The sequence below is a fragment of the Ovis aries genome, chromosome 23 (assembly GCF_016772045.2).
Source record: "Ovis aries strain OAR_USU_Benz2616 breed Rambouillet chromosome 23, ARS-UI_Ramb_v3.0, whole genome shotgun sequence".
In the NCBI taxonomy this organism is placed as follows: Eukaryota; Metazoa; Chordata; class Mammalia; order Artiodactyla; family Bovidae; genus Ovis; species Ovis aries.
This window is the reverse complement of record NC_056076.1, coordinates 3862180-3881644: the sequence shown is the minus strand read 5'-3', so window position 1 is coordinate 3881644 and position 19465 is coordinate 3862180. Positions and strand designations below refer to the sequence as shown.

Here is a 19465-nt window from a genome sequence, read left to right as displayed (position 1 = left end):
TTGTGGGTGTTTGAGCTTCATATTTTGACTGATGATAAGGTTTTTAACATTGTCAACAAATGTTTGTGATTTAAATTGTTATGCCCTGTTCTTTGGCCCCATGGTTTTCTGGTAAGTACTGGAAGGGGAAGCGTGTGAGTGAGGAGAACAGGAGAACCCGAAAGGGGTAACAGGGTGCCCTACGTCCCAGGCATCAGCAGGGACGGTCGCACAGGGCACGGGCAGCAGCGGTGGCAGCGGCTGCTGAGATCACCCCTGCCTCATTGGAGTGGCCGTCAGATGCTGTGGGAGGAGCAGCAACGCAGCCCCAATGCAGGTTAAGCACAGCATTAACCTGTGCATTCAGAGGGCCTGGGTGTGAATTCTGTGTGGGCGGCCAGGGGACGGGTGGCAAGGGTGAGGCCTGTTAAGGACGCATTCCCTGCAGGACGTGTAGAGGAAGTTCCTAACCGGAGCCCAGACGGGGCTGATTTAAATAATGCGAGGTGATGGGGGATGTCTCTAGCAGGTACTTTGGAGCTGTTGGAGCTGTACCTCAACTCTCCTCCCCTTCCTGGCTGGGTGGGTTACAGGCAGGCTTACCGCATCACTGCAGGTAAATTGCTTGGACGTAGATTGGCGTGGTGGTATCTATGTAAAGGGCCATTGTGAGAATTTAAAAAGATAATTGTCTATGAAGCTCTTAGCAGGCTCAGTGCAAAGGATTGTGGGTGCTGCTGATGCTGCTGGCCCTGTGACACTAGTGCCTGAAAGTCGTGGGAATCCCACCGAGGTGCAGCGCTGCCCTTGCAAAACGTGTCAGTGGCGTGTGCTCACGGAATGTCTGCGTGAAGGAGAAAGAGCTCCATGAGTTAGAATAATAGTCCTGATATATTTGACATTGCATATAACGTTGTTATTTGTTTTCCGCTGATATGTTCTTTCAGATTTCTCTGTTTATGCTCATATGATCAACTCTTTTAAGTCACAGTGAAGAGCCCTATTTAGTCATCTCTGCTGTACCCAGGTCTGTGTTTGAAAAAGAAAAACGGGGTCAATACTCTTTGCTTTTTGGTGAGGTTGTTACTGAAAAGCTTTTGAACTAGACAGATTATCAGTTTTAGTTCACAAAAACAGATAAAGTCAAATTGAAATATCTTCTGGCCATCAGTACCTGTGGGTTCTTTGTTGTTATGAATGCATGACAATGCAGATGTCAGAAAATATTGCCTAAACGCTGGTACTTCAAGAAATGGCCAGGTGACACCATCTAAACTGATGGTGGGTTGTCAGCAGCGTAGCATTTTCAAGGTAGTTTCCAGTGCCTGCTTCTCAAGATGCAATAGTGATGTATTCTGTCTCTCTCTTCCATTGTACCAATTAGGCATTGAAACTAGGTCGTTTTCCTAAAATAAGGTATCTCTAACTTGTTAGATGAAGTAAACAGCAAAGAAAGAGGGAGGAAGCTAATTGCAAACCAAAGAAACACATTGCTTTTCCATATGCCATTGCTGCCCTGGTCATGCAGTATTCCTTTTGAGACATCGTTTGTGTAAAAATTTACTTAGAAAAATTATTCTAGTTTCTTTGTTTATGTGTGTATGCTCTTGTGCATAGAATCCTAGTTTTCTGTTTGTGTTTCTGTGATTCTGTTAGAACCTTTCTCTCCATAATTGATAATAGCGTTCCTCAGTATTTTTACAAATGAATTCCTTTGGTGCACTTGGGGTGTTTATTCCACCCTGTGCAAGGCAGTATCCCTCTTCAGTAATATATTTGCTTTGATAAACTTAGCTCAGTTCAGAGAAAACTTTTAAAGGGCAGAGTTTTTATACTGACTTGTTAACCTTGTATTTCTCAGTCATCTGTAAGGCCTTCCTGAGTATGTGGGAAGCGCCTTCCTCGATGTGAAAGGGAGATACTGAAGCAGCTGGGGCTCCTCTCCTCCCAGGCTGTCTGGTGAAGGATTAGACAGCACTTGGGGTAAATCTGTGATGGATGGTTCCCGGGAGGGTCCAGAGGTGGCCTGGACTCCTCAGAGTGGTTTATGGCCCTGACCTGATGGCGACTGGCAGCTGCCTTCTCTGCTGTCAGCGCTACTGATCTGTTGAGAATTCAGTGACGCATATGAAGCAGTTCTTTTCAGCCACTCAACACAAGTAAACAAATGCACTCGCGATCTAACTTGGCTCTCCCATGTGGCTCAAACATCTCGTGGCCTCATGAGAAGGAAAACATTAAACACCAGCAACAGAAAATTGTATATAATGTCATTGGGGTATTTTAAATTTTTGTTGAGATGCTGTCTGGAAATGTATATGCTAAATGAGCTGTTCAGGTTTTTGCTTGTTTGCTTGTTTGTTTTTAACAAACAGTTCTGTAGGAAGAGTGTTTGCTGCAGTTGTACGTCCACTGAGGGGGCCTACAGGGTGGCGTCCAGCTGCCTGGTAGTGCCCCGTGTGTCTGTGTGCGTGGCCCTCAGGGCAGGACAGGTTGAGCTTCAGCCCTCGTTCCCCGGCTGAATGACTTGGGAAACCCTGTTTTAACTGTATGGGTCTCAGTCTGTAAACTGGGGATGACAGTGCCTACAGCACGTTCTTATAAGATCTAACAGAGATGGTACAATGTGTAAACTGTTGGATGTGATAACGTTTGGCATCCATGTTTGCCCAGTTTTCTTCTTCTCTGTTTGCTTTTGTTGGTGGTTCATTGTCTTTTTTCTCAGTTTTGGGGGGGAATTAGGAGAATGATTTTGATATAATTTACCGTTTCATACTCCCAAGAACTAAAGGCTGTATGTGAGCTTTAATTTCAGCTATAGCTTTTTTGAATAACAAGATACAAGTGGCTATTTATTTTTTGAATAAAAGTGGATTGTTTAGAAATCCAAGGCATTTAGGGATCTTCTAATTATCTTTTTGTTAACTATTGAAATAGTAGTATAAATTGACTTCTGGCTTATATCTACTGTGCTCACAGCGCAGAGTCTGAATTATTTTAATCCTTTGAAATTTGTTTATACTTTCTTTATGCCTGGGATTGGTGGGGTTTGGTAAATGTTTCAGACACTAGGGAGTTTGGTGGTGTTTGGTGCTATATTCTGCTTCTTGTATATCACTTACCTCATTTGTTAACTGTATTGCTCAGGTTGTCTCTCTCTTACTGATTTTTTAAATGCTAAGCCAATCAGCTGTGTTGAGAGAGGTAAAAGCTGCCCACCATGATTGTGGGGTGTCTGTTTTTCTGTTAATTTTGACTTTATATATCTTAAAGGTAAATCACTGGGCACTTGGAACTTTAAATTTGTTTTCTACCTGTGATAAAAAAAAACAACAACATAGTTCTCTATCACTGTTGTCACTATGAATGTTCCTTTTCATCTGTAGTAACACTTCTTGCCATCATTCTGTATTTCTTACTGTTTAACTATACCAGCTTCCTTATAAACAGCATATAGCTGCATTTTGTTTCTGCTGTCACAGCTTTAACGTGAAATATTCTTTTACTTTATTATTTATACTTAATATATTTATCAATATGCTCATCATAGTCAAAACCCCAAACTACTGAAACATCCACCAAGTAGAGTGTAAAAAGGTTTGTGTGTTTACCCGAAGGAATACTCTACAGCAATGAGAATGATTGAACTACAGCTCAAGTAACAGCGTGAATAAATCTCACAGTCGTATCTTTGGGTGAAGTTAGCCAAACAAAAAGGAGCATATTCTGTATGATTTCATTTTTCATTAAATATTGAAACAACAAAGAGTATTCTGTGGTGTTAGAAACCAGGGTCTGTTTTCCCTGGGATGAGAAGCAGTGGTGTGGTTCTGTTTCTTATTTCTAACATTGCGATGAAGTTGTGTTCAATTGGAGAAAGTTCTTCAAGCTCTTCTATGAGTTCTGTACTTTAAAAAAAAACAAAACAGGATTCCCTTAACCCTAAATTTCTAAGGAGGTTCATTTAGGTCCATTGTAGATCTACGATGATGAGAGTTTTACAATCACATTAATCCTCCAACATTGATGTCAAATTCCGAGTGGCCAGAATTTTTCTGTCATTTTACATTACAGTTTTTTTGTTAAGTGAAATGTACTCCATCTCAAAAACGACCTTTATTTGAGCTTTATGGTTTTAGCTATTGTATTTCTCCCATCTCTCTTATCCGTGAATAAGTTTGGTGTTCATTCACTACACCTTGAGAAGGAATTAAGCACACTTTATGTTTGCAGTACAGGTGACCTTCGGTTAGACTTGGGTGGTTATATCTCAGAATACTTTAAAATAACCTGAAAGAAGGGAAGACAGAGAAGAGAAGGTGAAGGAGAGGGCAGAGGAGGTATGCCGGAGCTCTGCTGGTCATACTGACGAAGAAGATTTTTTTCTCACAAATTCCAAGAGACAGCCTCCACATGATGCCTCTGCTGGTCAGATTGGAAATGTGCTCACTGTGTGTGCGTGTGCGTGTGCGCACACAGATGCCCCTTGGGGGCCCGGGTGTGGCTGGGTCAGGCACTGAGTGGAGGCTAGGAGTTTGGCTTGGTTTTCCCATATTCTTCTCTGAGAAGCCGGAACTTTAAATGTAGTAAATGTTTATGCCTTTTCCAAAGGTAAGACTCAGATGGTGTTCTCTTTTCAGGAGACATTAAGTATTAAGTGATCGCGTGGTACTTTTCCTAATTCCTTAACCCAGGTGGCACAGTTAGTGAAGAATCTGTCTGCCAGTGCAGGAGACCCAAGAAGCATGGATTCGGTCCCTGGGTTTGGGAAATCCCCTGGAGTAGGAAATGGCAATCCACTCCAGTGTTCTTGCCTGGAAAATTCATGGACAGAGGATCCTGGAGGACCACAGTCCAGGGGGTCACACAGAGCCGGTTAACGACTGAGCACACACCACCACTGGGTTCCTTAGTTTTTCTGCTATCATATTTTTAAATTATATTTGTATTGATATGGTTTTAGTTCATATATATATATATATATATATATAGTCATTTATATTATATGTTAGGTTATTGCCTGTGCAAGATGATAGCGCATGAATCTATAAGCCCTTTTCACAAATGATAGGATGTTTTATTCCTCTGTAAGGCAGTCAGTTTTTACTTCTTTGTGATGTGTATTATTTAACTGCATTCCCTTGCATTTTCCTCTTAACCAGTTATAAGAATACAAATGTGAAAGCTTGACTGTTATCAAAATTCCAAATCCTTTTTCTTTTTAATGGTAAGCAGTTCAGTACCATTTAAACTATTTTTAACTGATTCCTTAATTCTATCCAAGTGCATCACTTTATACTCAGGAAGATTAAATTTCATATTCCACCTCTGAGGCCATTTGCTTAATCTATCGCGGTTAAGATAAAACAGCTGTAGCCTTTTGTATCTTAACCATTCCCTCTCATTTAGTGGTATATTCAAATTTCCTAATATAAAAGGTTTTCTTCATCGTTAATTGAAAACATTAGCGTTCTGATGCATGAGGCTTTGTGGAACGTCGTCTTCCCTGAAGTCTTTGGCCCTCTATTTTTAACCCCCTTACTTTCATCCCCTTTTGTTAGTTGGGAACCCTGACACACGCCATGACATTTTGTACAATAATTCATTTTATGAAAAGGTCCAAAAATCTCCAAAAATCCTGACAGTTTCTCATTGGTTCTTCCTTACATAGACCAATTATTACTTCAACTTAAAAAGGAACGAAATTTTTCCTGACATGATTGCCTTTGGTAAATCCATGCTGACTCACTCCTATTAAATTGTACTTCTCCAAATGTATCATTAAGCTCATCCATAAGTATCATCTCAAATTTATTTCCTAATATAGATGTTAGACTTACAGCTCTATAATTTTCAGCCTCTCCTCTCTTTCTTTTTAACCTTCAGACTGGATTCCTTGTTTTCCAGTCTCCTAATACTTCACCACTTAACAAAAGACTTCCGAAAGTAATTAACAGTTCAATGATTTGATTCCTTAACCTCAGACATCATCCATGGGTTAATTTACTATTTTTCTTAACTGCTGCTAAATGTCTTTGCTTCTTTTAGACTCCTGTCTGCACACTCTGGTGCCTCTGTGAGGCCATGTCTGTCCATCACGGCCCGGCAGATTTGGTCTTTTGCTAATTGGCCTTCCTATTCTCTCTCTCTCACTCTCACTCCTGTTGGAATTCCTAAGTTCAGGAGTGTCTTACGTTGTTTGTAGTCAATGGGTGAATAATGTCAAAGCACTATTTTTCCATCCATCTCCTTTTTGGGGGTGCTATAATTGCTCCCCCAGACCATCTTATCAGTAAGCATGCTGTTTACTGGTAAAGACTTAAGTTGGCTCTTCACCATTTCTCTTTTATTGAGTAATATACTGATAGAGGTTTTTTCCAGAACTTTCTAATTATGGATTCTTAAATATTTGAAAATTTAATCTGCTGAAGAATAAATATGTTCTCGCTAACATGTCTCCAGTATGTCTAAAAACTTCCTGTATTTGCAGAGCACCATGGAGCAGGTTAAAGAGATATTTGTGCTTCTGTGTCTCTCTGGCCACTCTCTGCTGCTTCCTTCTGCGGTACTCTACACTGTGGTTAGATGGTTAGTGTGGAGAGCTGAAGAACTCTATTATTTTACACATTTTTGCCTTTTCAGTTACAAAGAAAGAAAGAAGGGTAGTGTCTGTGCCAAATTTTTCGTTAGATCACTAAATCCTCAAAGCAAAATTCTTTGGTAGGTGTTACTCCCAAACTAATAATTTAAAAACAAGTTAACTTGCCCAGTGAAATCCATGCCTGTTTGTCTTTAAGACTTTTCCAATTACATAACTGTGTATATACAGGAGCTTTAAAAAGATCAGCTTCTATGCATTAATGAAATTCTAATCGTGGAAGCCTCAATACTGACTTTTAAGACACCAGATAATCTGGAAACAAGTACTAGGAAATAGCAGAGTATAATATAATTTAAAAAAATTCCTACGAGGGGTAAATGTTTTCACAGTACTTTTATTCCCTGGTATAGAACGTAGCTGATGGTTGGGTGGATGGATGGAGTCAAATGAACTTGGTTATAGTGTCCTGACTTTATTGCAGTTGAAATGTATGACTTTAAACAAGTCTCTCAACCTGTATCTGTATTCTCAGCTGCAAAATGTCTAGCAGTGTTTAGCCTTTCCTTTGAATATGAAGTTCAAATTAATACATGTGAAAAAGCTTTGAAAAGTATCATTAATATTCAGATTTTCTTTGAAATAAAGGTATTAGGCTTTGTTATTGCTGTTTCAGTAGCAAGAAAATATTGGGGAAGGACTAGATGAACTTTTACATTTATTTCAAATTGTTACTGAGGATAATGTCTCATAACTATATATGTGTGTCTGTATTACGTGTGTAATACATGTATTAATGTCGATCAGAGCATATATCCAAAGTTAGGGCTAGAAAAGGTCTATAAAATTTTATTTAGAGTAGAAATTTATTATTTGAATTATTTATATTCTTTGTATATTGCCCACTATATTCTTTATTTTTAAAACTATTTTTTCTAAAGAATATGGTCTTGAAATGTCCTTTCCAGTATATAATGTTCTGTGAAGTGCTTAGTGGCATTCACAGCATTTAAAGTAAAGTCAGAGTACACAAGTAATGTACAACCTTTGCTAGTAATACCTAATAGAATTCACTGAAAATATCTGAAGTTTATGTGAACCCACTTGGTTAATTATTTCTGATGGATCTCAAGCCTCAAGAGCCTTCAGTCTCATCTCCTAGCTACATGATCATAGAGAGAATTTTAGAGTGATATTTGATTTTTTCCTTTTCCCAGAAAAAAAACTATCCTCTTTTTGAAGGGAGGCCTTGCTGAGTGCAATTAGCCTGTGTAATTCAGAACCACATGGAAACTTTTTCTAGGCTGCATTCCTCCTTGCTCAAGGTTATACAGGCACGTGACAGGATGGTTGCCTCATCAGCACACAAAACTGTGATCTTATCTGGACCAACATTTGCAGCATTCATGAACTGAATTCTGAAAGTTAAAATAGTTTAGAAACAAAGTTGTGATCTTATCACCCCTGACAACTTCATTTATCAAAATTTTAAGAGAAACAAAAATTGTGGAAAGTTATAGTGGTCCAGTATGCTTTTATCAGGTAACTGATGTGGCTTTTTTTTAATATACAGACCTTTTATCATCTGTTTAATTCAATATAACTTATGTTTCTTAAAAATTTCTTTGCCCTCCCAGACATATGCTGACCCCAACTAAAGTGCAGGTTTCTAGGGGGAGACGGGTAGGTGTTGACAAGTGCACCTGTTGATGCTGCTTCACCGGTGACTGTCTCCTGAAAGGCATGTAGCGACGAACAGCATCACAGCTCCTTCAGAGTATGAGGAAAATGTAGGTGTCTTCTTTAATTAGCTTTGAAGTTTAGTTCCAGAGACATAAAAATGCATATTACTATTCATTTGTAAATTCATTTATTTCTATTTTTAGCAAGCAAAATTGCCATTTAGCAAGTTTTCCTTGTTTTAAGTTTTTATTTTGAAATAAACTTACAGAAGAGTTATAGAAATAGTACCGGGAGCGCTTCCGTATAGCCTTTTCCCAGCTTCCCCAAGTGTTAGCGTTGTATCACCGCAGTGCAGTTACCAAGACCAGGCATTGGCATCAGCACAGTGGTGTTTTCTAACTCTGTGTTCTTGATTCACATTTCGCCAGTCTTTTCAGTCTGCTGCTTTTCTTTTCCACAGTTCAGCGCAGGAATCAGCACTCCCTTCTGCTGTTGAGTCTCCTTAATCTTCTCCAGTCCACAGCAGCTTTTCAGCTTTTCATTGTCTTACGTGACCTTGGCACTTGTAAAGAATATGAATCCGTTATTTTTCAGAATATTTCTTAATTTGCATTAGACTGATGTTTACTCATGACTCGGTTGAGGATCTTTAAGAATTCCTCAGACTAGGTACGGAGTGTATCTAGGGTTGTTGTTGTTGTTTGGTTGCTAAGTTGTGTCTAGCTCTTTGCTACCCCATGGAGCGCAGCGCACCAGGCTTCCTTGTCCTTCACTGTCTCCTGGAGTTTTGCTCAAACTCATTTCCATGGAGTTGGTGATGCTATCTAACTGTCTCATCCTTTACCACCCCTCCTCCTCTTGCCCTCAATCTTTCCCTGCATCAGGGTCTTTTCCAGTGAGTCAGTTCTTCGTATCAGATGATCAGAGTATTGCAGCTTTAGTCCTTCCAGTGAATATTTAGAGTGGATTTCCTTTACGATTGACTGGTTTGATCTTTGTGCAGTCCAGGGGACTCTCAAGAGTCTTCTCCAGCACCACAATTTGAAAGCATCAATTCTTCAGCACTCAGCCTGCTTTATAGTCCAACTCTCACAACTGTACACGACTACTGGAAAAACCTAACTTTGACTGTACTTGCCTTCATTGGCAAATGATGCCTCTGCTTTTTAATATGCTGTCGAGGTTTGTCATAGCTTTTCTTCCAAGGAGCAAGCGTCTTTTAATTTTAAGGGTATATTAGGAGTAATGATGTAACCTGGACCAGTTGAGTAAGATGGCATCTCTATATTTCTCTACCACAAGCTTACTATTCCTCCCTTATTAATTAATACATATCTCAGGGCAGATACATTCAGATTATGCAAATAGCCTGTTTTCCCTAAGTATTTACCCACTAATTTTGACATTCATTAGTGGATCTTGACTACAGCAAGATCTGTGGTGTTCTAATGGTCATTTTCTCTTTTCCTCATTTCTTCTACATTTAATTGGAATTTTTCTGTAAGGTGTATCTGTTCCTTCCCTACCAATTATTTTTTGCTCTATTAATTTTTACCAGTATGGGCTTATCTTACTCTGTGGTTTATAATCCTGTTTCATTGTTGTTTATTTTCTTGCTCAAACTGCTTCAACTTTGGCCATTGCAGACTCGTTTGGGGGGCTCCTGTGCCCTCTCACATGCCCCCACCCTTCTATCAGCATCCGTTTACTTTCTGGCACCAAAATGTGCTCCATGTTCATCTGGTAGTGGAATCAATCTCTTTTTAGGAGCCTTGGTTCCTTTTACTGGAGAAGGTATTTAGAAAACAAGACACAGCCGCTGGGTGCACGCCGTGCTTCTGCATGCTGTTTACTTGTTGGTCTGGTCTTAGGAGACAGAACTAGGAAATGGGTGGGTGCCGCTAACCCCTCCATTTCCAGAAATATTCATCATTTTCTTTGTCTAAAACATAAATCATCTTAGCTATAAAACCCTTAGAAAGTATAAACAAATTTTTGTGACTGTTGATTAAGGAGTAGTTTCTTGAATATGACACTAAACCATGGGAAATTTAAAAAAAAAATAGATGAGTTGGGCTTTATCAAAATTGTTGGGGGAAAAGAATGTGCCTTTAAGTACATCATCAAGAAGATGAAAGCAAAACCTACGAAATGGGAGAAAAACTGAAATCTATCTGATAATAAGCTTGTATTCAGTATATGTAAGGAACTCTTTTAATTCAAGGCAAATAACTTGATTAAAAAATGAGAAAAGAATCTGAATAGCCATTTCTCCGAAAAAGATATGTAAATGGCCAGTGAGCACATGAAAAGATACCCAGCATCGTTACTTGTTGAGGAAATGCAAATCAAAACATCATAAAGTGAAAGTGAAAGTCAGTCATGTCTGACTCTTGGTGACCCCATGGACTATACAGTCCATGGAGTTCTCCAGGCCAGAATACTGGAGTGGGTAGCCTTTCCCTTCTCAAGAGAACCTTCCCAACCCAGGGATCGAACCCAGGTCTCCCACATTATAGGCAGATTCTTTACCAACTAAGGCGCCACAAGGGAAGCCCAAGAATACTGGAGTGGTAGCCTATCCCTTCTCCAGCAGATCTTCCTGACCCAGGAAGTTTTTTAAATATTTGCCTCTTTTTTGCTTGGACTACTATCGAGAACTTTTTATGTTAATGTATTTTGATATATGACCTTTGTCAGATATATGTCAAACACTTTCTCTGAGGTGGTAACTCTTTCTTTCCTCTTAACAGTGTCTTTCGTAGAGGAAAAGTTCTTTTATGGTTTGCACTTTTGTAACAGTATGTAAAAACTCTTTGTCTAACATAAGTTACCAAGATTAACTCCTGTGTTTTCTTCTAGAATCTTAATGTTTTTATATTTTATATTTAGATTTATGGTGTATTCTGAGTCAAGTTTGTGTAACATGAGATATAGGTTAAGATGCTCTGGTGTCTTTCATATAGGTGTCATTTTTCAGGCAGTCTTTGGTGAAAACAGAATCTTTGTAGAATTGCGTTTGCATTTCTGTTAAAGCAGGCAGTGATGTTTCTTTAATCTCATTTGGTTCCTCTCTATTACCATAGCAATTTCAAAAGAAGCACACATGGGTTTAAAATTCTATCCTGAGAGTCCCATAAGTGGACACACGTGTTTCCCTTCAGTGCTGTGCGCCACATCACTTCAATGGGCTGAGACCTAATAGGAACTTGATCCGTCAGTGTCTTGTCCTGCCCTTGACTGACTTCCTGAGGACAGCTTACTGTGCCTGGTGATTGTTTTAACCAATCACTCAAAACTCTTATGAACAAATAAAACGAGATATGCACATTTACATTCAGAATATAGTAAGCAGAAATTCTTATTTCTTAATCCTTTATATTAATGAGTAAGAAGAGGCTTTTACTTTTTGCTTATGATTCTTCTCTGGTTAGCTTTGCCATCATTTTAAACATTACTCACCAGTTTCATATGTTGCATTCATCATGTTTTTCCTACTACCTAAGAATTCCACTTTAAAAAATTTTGTTCTATCAGCTCACACCCATTAGGATGACTGCTATATAAAGAAGAAAAACAGAAAGAAAAGAAAAGAACAAAGATTTGCCAGCATGTAGAGAAATTGAAACCTTTATGCACTGTTGGTGAGAATATAAATTGGTACATTTGCTATGGAAACAATATAGTTGTTTCTCAAAAGATTTTAAATAAAGCTACCATAAAGCAGCCAAGGAAGTAAAAGCAGATGTCACGGTGTTTGTAAACTCACATTTATAGCAGAACAGTTCGCAGTGGGCAAATGGTAGAAACAGCTCAGATGCCCATTAATGAATGAATACATAAAGAAAACGTGACCCATCCATGTGGTGGAATATTGTCCAGCCTTGAAAAAGAAGGAAATTCTGACTCAGGCTACAACGTGGGTGAATCTTGAGGACATTACACTCATTGAAATAAGAAAGTCACAAAAGACACATACTGTAGGACTGCAGTTACATGAGGTCCTAGACTAGTTAAGCTTATGTAGATACAAGAATAAGATGGTGGTTGCCAGGGGCTGTGGGGCAGGAGGGTGGGCAACGTTGTTTAGCAGGTGTAGAGTTTCACTGTTACAGTAACATGGAAAATTCTGGAGGTTGATCATGTAACAGTGTGAATGTACTTAACCCTACTGACCTATACACTCAAAAATGGCTAACATGCCAAATTGTGTATTATGTGTATTTTACAACAGTTAACATTTTTTTAATTATAAGTAAAAACTCCTAGTTACCCTTGTCTTACATATTTTCTGCGCACACCCACATTCAGTTCAGTTCAGCTAGAAAATACTGAACAGGTGTCTCTGTTGGTGAGGTGTCATTAGGGAGTGCTGGGCTCCCAGGTGGCTTGTTGCTGTTGAGTCACTGTGTTGTGTCAAGCTCTTTTGCCACCCCATGAACCATGTCCTGCCAGGCTCCTCCGTCCATGGGACTTCCCAGGCAAGAATGCTGGAGTAGGTTGCCATTTCCTTCTCCAGGGAATCTTCCTGACCCAGGGAATGAACCCAGGTCTCCTGCGTTGGCGGGCAGATTCTTTACCACTGAGTTACAGGGAAGCACTTAAGCCCAGGTAGCTTCAGTTCAGTTCAGTTGCTCAGTCGTGTCCAACTCTTTGCAACCCCGTGAATTGCAGCCAGGCCTCCTGTCCATCACCAACTCCCAGAGTTCACTCAAACTCACGTCCATCGAGTCAGTGATGCCATCCAGCCATCTCATCCTCTGTTGTCCCCTTCTCCTCCTGCCTCCAATCCTTCCCAGCATCAGAGACTTTTCCAATGAGTCAACTCTTTGCATGAGGTGGCCAAAGTACTGGAGTTTCAGCTTTAGCATCATTCCTTCCAAAGAACACCCAGGACTGATCTTTAGAATGGACTGGTTGGATCTCCTTGCAGTCCAAGGGACTCTCAAGAGTCTTCTCCAACACCACAGTTCTAAAGCATCAATTCTTCGGCACTGAGCTTTCTTCACAGTCCAACTCTCACATCCATACACGACCACTGGAAAAACCATAGCCTCAACTAGATGGACCTTTGTTGGCAAAGTAATATCTCTGCTTTTCAATATGCTGTCTAGGTTGGTCATAACTTTTCTTCCAAGGAGCAAGCATTTTTTAATTTCATGGCTGCAGTCACCATCTGCAGTGATTTTGGAGCCCAAAAAAATTAAATCAGCCACTGTTTCCACTGTTTCCCCATCTATTTCCCATGAAGTGATGGGACCAGATGCCATGATCTTCATTTTCTGAATGTTGAGCTTTAAGCCAACTTTTTCACTCTCCTCTTTCACTTTCATCAAGAGGCTTTTTAGTTCCTCTTCACTTTCTGCCATAAGGGTGGTGTCGTCTGCATATCTGAGGTTATTGATTGATATTTCTTCCGGCAGTCTTGATTCCAGCTTGTGCTTCCTCCAGTCCTGGGTTTCTTATGATGTACTCTGTGTATAAGTTAAATAAGCAGGGTGACAGTATACAGCCTTGACATACTCCTTTTCCTATTTGGAACCAGTCTGTTGTTCCATGTCCAGTTCCAGCTGTTGCTTCCTGACCTGCATCTAGGTTTCTCAAGAGGCAGGTCAGGTGGTCTGGTATTCTCATCTCTTTCAGAATTTTCCACAGTTCATTGTGATCCACACAGTCAAAGGCTTTGGCATAGTCAATAAAGCAGAAATAGATGTTTTTCTGGAACTATCTTGCTTTTTCGATGATCCCGCAGATGTTTGCAATTTGATCTCTGGTTCCTCTGCCTTTTTTAAAACCAGCTTGAACATCTGGAAGTTCATGGTTCACGTATTGCTGAAGCCTGGCTTGGAGAATTTTGAGCATTACTTTACTAGCATATGAGATGAGTGCAATTGTGTGTGCAGGTAGCTTAGAAACTATTAAATAGGTGTTTCTGTTGGTGAGGGGTCATTAGGGAAATGGGGGCTTCCTTGCCTTGAAATTCCATGGACAGTGGAGCCTGGTGGTCTTCATCATGGGGTTGCAAAGAGTCAGACATGACTGAGCACGCATGCACACATTAGGCAAGGGAGTTGATTGGGATGGAGAAAATGAAAATTGGAAAGTAGAAATTATACTAATGGGCTGGAGACTCTGAAATTAAATAGACCAAAAAGATGTTATGTGATACATGCTAATCAGGATTTGAAATATATAAATCGATTGAATAAATTTGCAAAGTTTGTATATTCAAGAAAAATATGAAGGAACAAAATATTTTAGCTTATAGACATGCTTGTACTTCCTTATTTTTTCCCTTTTTTCTGTTTCTAAGTAAGATTAAAAGCAAATATATTCTTATGATAGATGAAGTTCCATCATAATAGAGTAGTCACTTATATCACCTAGTAGCTTTTATTGCAGCAGGATATAGCATAGCCCCAACTAGATGAAGCAGTGGCTGTGACGGCTGGCCTAGATCCTTCTTACAGCGCTCTGCTCAGACAGCTCACTCTTGCCACAGCCATGAGTGCACTCATGAGGAGCTTGCCAGTGTGATTGGCAGAGGTATTCTTTCATCTTGTGAAAAATCGTAATTTTGATGCATGCTTAAAATAAAAACCTGGCATAAGTGACTTCCTGTTTATAAAGGAAAAGGCAAGGCTCCTTTGCAGTTAGTGTATATTTTTAACATTGAATCGAATATAAAATTTAATTTTCTTTCTACTGAGAGAGAACTGTTCTTTAAGGAACTGCCTTACAGGATTTCCTCCACATTAGCTGTCTGGCTCACTAAGTTAGAAAGAACTATAATTAATAGTGGTTTCTTTCCAGATATTGCCAAGGTCCGATTTGGATTCTGTTAGCTTAAACAGAATCTGTATCTCAAAGGGATGAAATAGATACTTTTGCATCTTGGAGTAACGTTTATGTCGGTTAATCTCTTTTGGTGATAAATGTCTTGGAGTAATTAAATAAGTTAATATTTGTAAAGTACTTAAAGTAAGGCCTAGCATATGTGAAGTGCTTTGTATGTATTTAATTAATAAAATATTGAACTGAAGTTACTCTGTGTCTTCTAGGTTCTTTCTAATTGTGCCAGTAGGGGTTGCTCTTGAGTGATGAGAGTCGATGTTCTGAGTTGCATTTGATGTGAACATAGTGCCCTGCATCTCTTGCATATTCACATGCATATGTACCCTGTTCTGTTGATTAGAAGCAAAGGCTGCTTCTAATAAAGGATTTACTTGCTTTAAAGACTTGATCGGTGTAAAATGACAGGAGACATGAACATTCCCAGCTAGCTCCTTCTCCTGAAACTTTAGAATACTGTTTGGTGATATTACAGTTGGTTTCACCTAAAGCTTCTTTTTTTTTATTTAAAAAGTAGCACCCTCATGACATTTCCCTCTTATCAGCCAAGTTACGTATCATAGTTTAACATTCTTTATCTTTGTAACTAAATATTTATTGACTCTGTTGATATTTTTATAGAGCATCCAGTCAACACTGAACTGTAGTGCCTCGTGTTTTACAAATAATCAATGGGTAGGATTAGGTTTGTTAGATTAAAGTTGATATTCACAGCAAACTTTGCATTGAAATGAAAGGCAGAATAGGTCCCGTGTGTGGTCCCTCTTGAGCGAATTTAATTGTGTTGCTATTTATTGACTTGTAAGCACTCTTGCTACTAAAACCAGTGTTGGAAATAGAGTTTGCTACAGGGATGGAAAGGTGGCTGTAAGTTTTGCACCTCAAGTGTCAACGAAGATCATTTATCTGAAGTGCAGGAAGGCAGGCTGAAGTGTACTTGACTCTGTGAGAAGTGAGCAGTTAGAGAGGTGGGAAGAGGAGACAGGCTGCAAGCGAGAGGCAGAAGTGGCCCTTTGGGTCAGTGAAGGGGATTATGAGGGGGTGGAGTGGAAAGGGCGGACTGCTGAGAACATGCAGGGAAATGCCGAGAATCAAGAGAAATACAGCAGGGACAGCTAGTTAGAAGTGGCTGAGTGACACTTGGGAGGGTTTTTTGTTTGTTTGCTTTAATGTTATTCTTATGTATCTTTTGTCCATATTTCTAGCCTTTTTCCCCTGTATGTAATGAAAAAAGGTTTTTGTGACTTCTGCTTTGCGAGCTCATGAATCTTTTACCAGTCAAAGAAGCAGTTTTGATTTTAGATATCATTCTGTAATAGCATTTAACACAGTTTCTTTTTTTTACCCCAATTTCTCTCTCTGTGTCTATGAAAATGTGTTAGACATTTTAAAGGTGTTTTATGCTCCATTTGAGCATATAAAACTTTCAGACATCTTTTTTTATCTTGAAAAAGACATTGGCATCCAAGGTTACATATTTTTATTATTTATGGCAGGATCAGTTTGGGTATGTTCATCATCTAGGCATTAAGATGTCAAGATATTCACCTGTTACCTTAATATGTATAATCATTTTCACTCAACATATAAGAAACAATAGTTTATCATCATGATGCAGATAAAACTCAGTGTGCTTGACCTAAAGGCTTTGAGTTAGACCCGAAGGTCTGACATGTTAACTCATGCAAGCAGTCTGTGTACTCTTTGTATTTGGTTAGACTCCACTTTTGTGTGCTTGGGGAATTACCACGGCCCTTCTGAGTGAGCTTCCCCGCAGAGAAAGCCAAGACCATCCTCCTCACCACTCTTCCTGCCTCCTGAGCAGACAGGTGTTCCTGTAAGGTCTCCTCAGGGGTGGGGCTCTTTCTTTATGTCTTAAGTCAGCCGCAGGTAGGGTCCTAATCTCTGGTATGAATCCCCAGGGAAAACCCCAATCCACAGAATGCTAAGCAGTAGTGATGCGAAGATTACAGTTACAGGGTTTTACCCTGTAGATCAGATTAGCAAGGCAGCAACCAGTTAAGGCACTCGAACCTTTCTCTAATAGTTCCAAATTATCGATGAAAATCATTTTCACTGTATCTGGTGATGACTTCTGAATCATATAGAAAAGTTGAATCATTAACCTTTATAACTGTTTTTAATGGGGAAGGCCTTGTAAACTTCGTGGAGTTCATGACATTGATATTCTGCTTCCTTAGTGTGTTACAGAACACATTTTAAGTTCTGAAGTGACTAGAAATTTTGTTTGAGGATTCATAACTACTCTTACGTTGAGACCTTATGTTTGGACTGTCACCGAAAAGTGTTGGGCTTTCTCCATCCACGATGTACCCCAGAGCACCACAGTGGGTCTCAGAGCTGCGACAGGGAGCAACACAAGCCTGCCCTGGTAGAAATGTTGTATTTAAGTGGGTGATAGATTCTCACCAAACAACCACACACAAAAAATGCTGAAATGCTATAAAGAAAACATCAAAGATGTTCTGGGAGGTGATCTGTGTAAGGCACCCGGGGATCTGTGCGGAGCTCAGGCCCAAAGGACATTTAGGCAGCGGAATGTGGAAGGGCCCAGGAAAGAGGGAAATGGCAAATTTAAGAAACTGTTGGAAGTCGGTGTGTTGTAGTAATACTTTTCTAGTTGATGTAATCTTACTATGTCTCTCACAATGAGTTTTCTCTGCTGTCTAGAGCATAGGAAAGATCTAAGGAGCAGCACTGAATTAATCTCATCTTATTACACATAGCTGGCCATGTTACATACACTAGTAACACTTTCATGTGGACTCTCACTATCAGATTACTAGGCCGTTTTCAACAGTATCAGCTTGTCTAATTTCTGGAACAGCCCGACGCTCCTGTTACCCCCGGTGTAATGGTGAGGGGGAAATGAAGTGGAGGAAGTGACCCAAACGTGTGAGGCTCGTGGCACCCTGTGATGCCGGCGCTGGCTTCAGTGCAGCCACTGTTACGCGGCTGTTTTACACTGTATAATTGGCTATGGCATATGTAGTACGTGGGTTAAATGTCACCATCCCAGAAGTGTTTTTTCAGGCACGGTTTGATCGCAGAAGCAGGACCATTTTTAGTGTTATAGAATAAGAGATTTATTATAAAGATTAGACCTGTCCTAATTGTAGGAGTTAAAACCTTGAAAGTGGTCCTAATGGAATGAATTCCATTGTATATGTGAAAATCTACTTTAAACCCAGTTTTAAATGTCTGCCGTATTTTATAGATAGCACATGTTGGATTTTCTTGGCAAAATATTGCTTTTTGATATACTGGGGAGATAGTTAAATCAAAGACCAAATCAAGTTTTAAAAATTTAAAGATGCAGCTGGAATTATTCCTTAAAATTTCACCATCCTAAAAATTTCACCTGCTCTCCCGTATGGACTGTGGGAAAATGTGGTATGTTTGTGAAGACTATACCTGCTAGACCTGGTAGCATTCTGCTCCACAGGTGCACAGCTTATCTGCTGTCTTATTATCTGCATGGTACTCATATTCAGAACTTGCATTGTGTGTTTCATGAATAGGCTGTCATTTAAATTCATTTCTTTTAACCCATTCCGGTAATTTTGCTGTTTGCCTACGAATGGGCCACATATAGTTCAAAATTGCTTCCTTTCTCCTTTGGCTTCTTTACACTCTTTGACCTTAGAGTGCGCTTACTTAGTATGTCTGTGCAGTGATCATTGTTATTCTGTCTTTCCACAGACATGGTGAGGTCATTCCCAAGCATAACGCTTTCAGCACAAATAGGTTACTTCTGTGAAGAGTGTACATTTTGGACCTCAGTACTAATCTAACTGTCATCATATATGCTTATTAAAAATCTCAAATTTAGACTTTCTCAGTCTGCTGTCTTTGGGTTGGTTTCCAGGTAGTCTTTATTAGAGTGCTTCTTCTACGTAATTCTTGACTGACTGTGATATTACTTAATTACTCATAATTAAGAGGCTCTGTCTGTTTGACACACAGTATGCCCTTTTAGTTTATCTTAATTTTTTTTAACCTCTAATCATTTTTTAAAAATTTCCCCATTTACTCGTGTGCCACTGCTTTGGTGCCTTTCAGATGTTAAGTGCTGTCCATTTATCCTTAGTAACCATGCTGAATTTTTCTGTCCTTTTTAATATTTAGGTTTTATTGGATGAATGTAGATTGCACCTTGTCTTAACTGTGTCTTAAATAATTGCCACTTAAGGGAATTAAGAACTACACGGGAAGGAAAATGCTGAGCCATGGACTAAGCAGAGGGAGAAAACGTTCCCACTGGGTCCAATTTCCTAAGAAGGACCATCAGGCTCGTCGCGGGGGCCTGGAATGATGGTCTGAATGACCTCT

At 39.6% G+C, this 19465-nt stretch overlaps 1 protein-coding gene across 3 annotated transcripts in view; it reads left to right on the top strand.

Annotated features, from left to right (window-relative positions):
- ZNF407 (zinc finger protein 407) overlaps positions 1-19465 on the top strand; it is a 385214-nt gene that overhangs the window by 263840 nt on the left and 101909 nt on the right. The window lies entirely within an intron of this gene.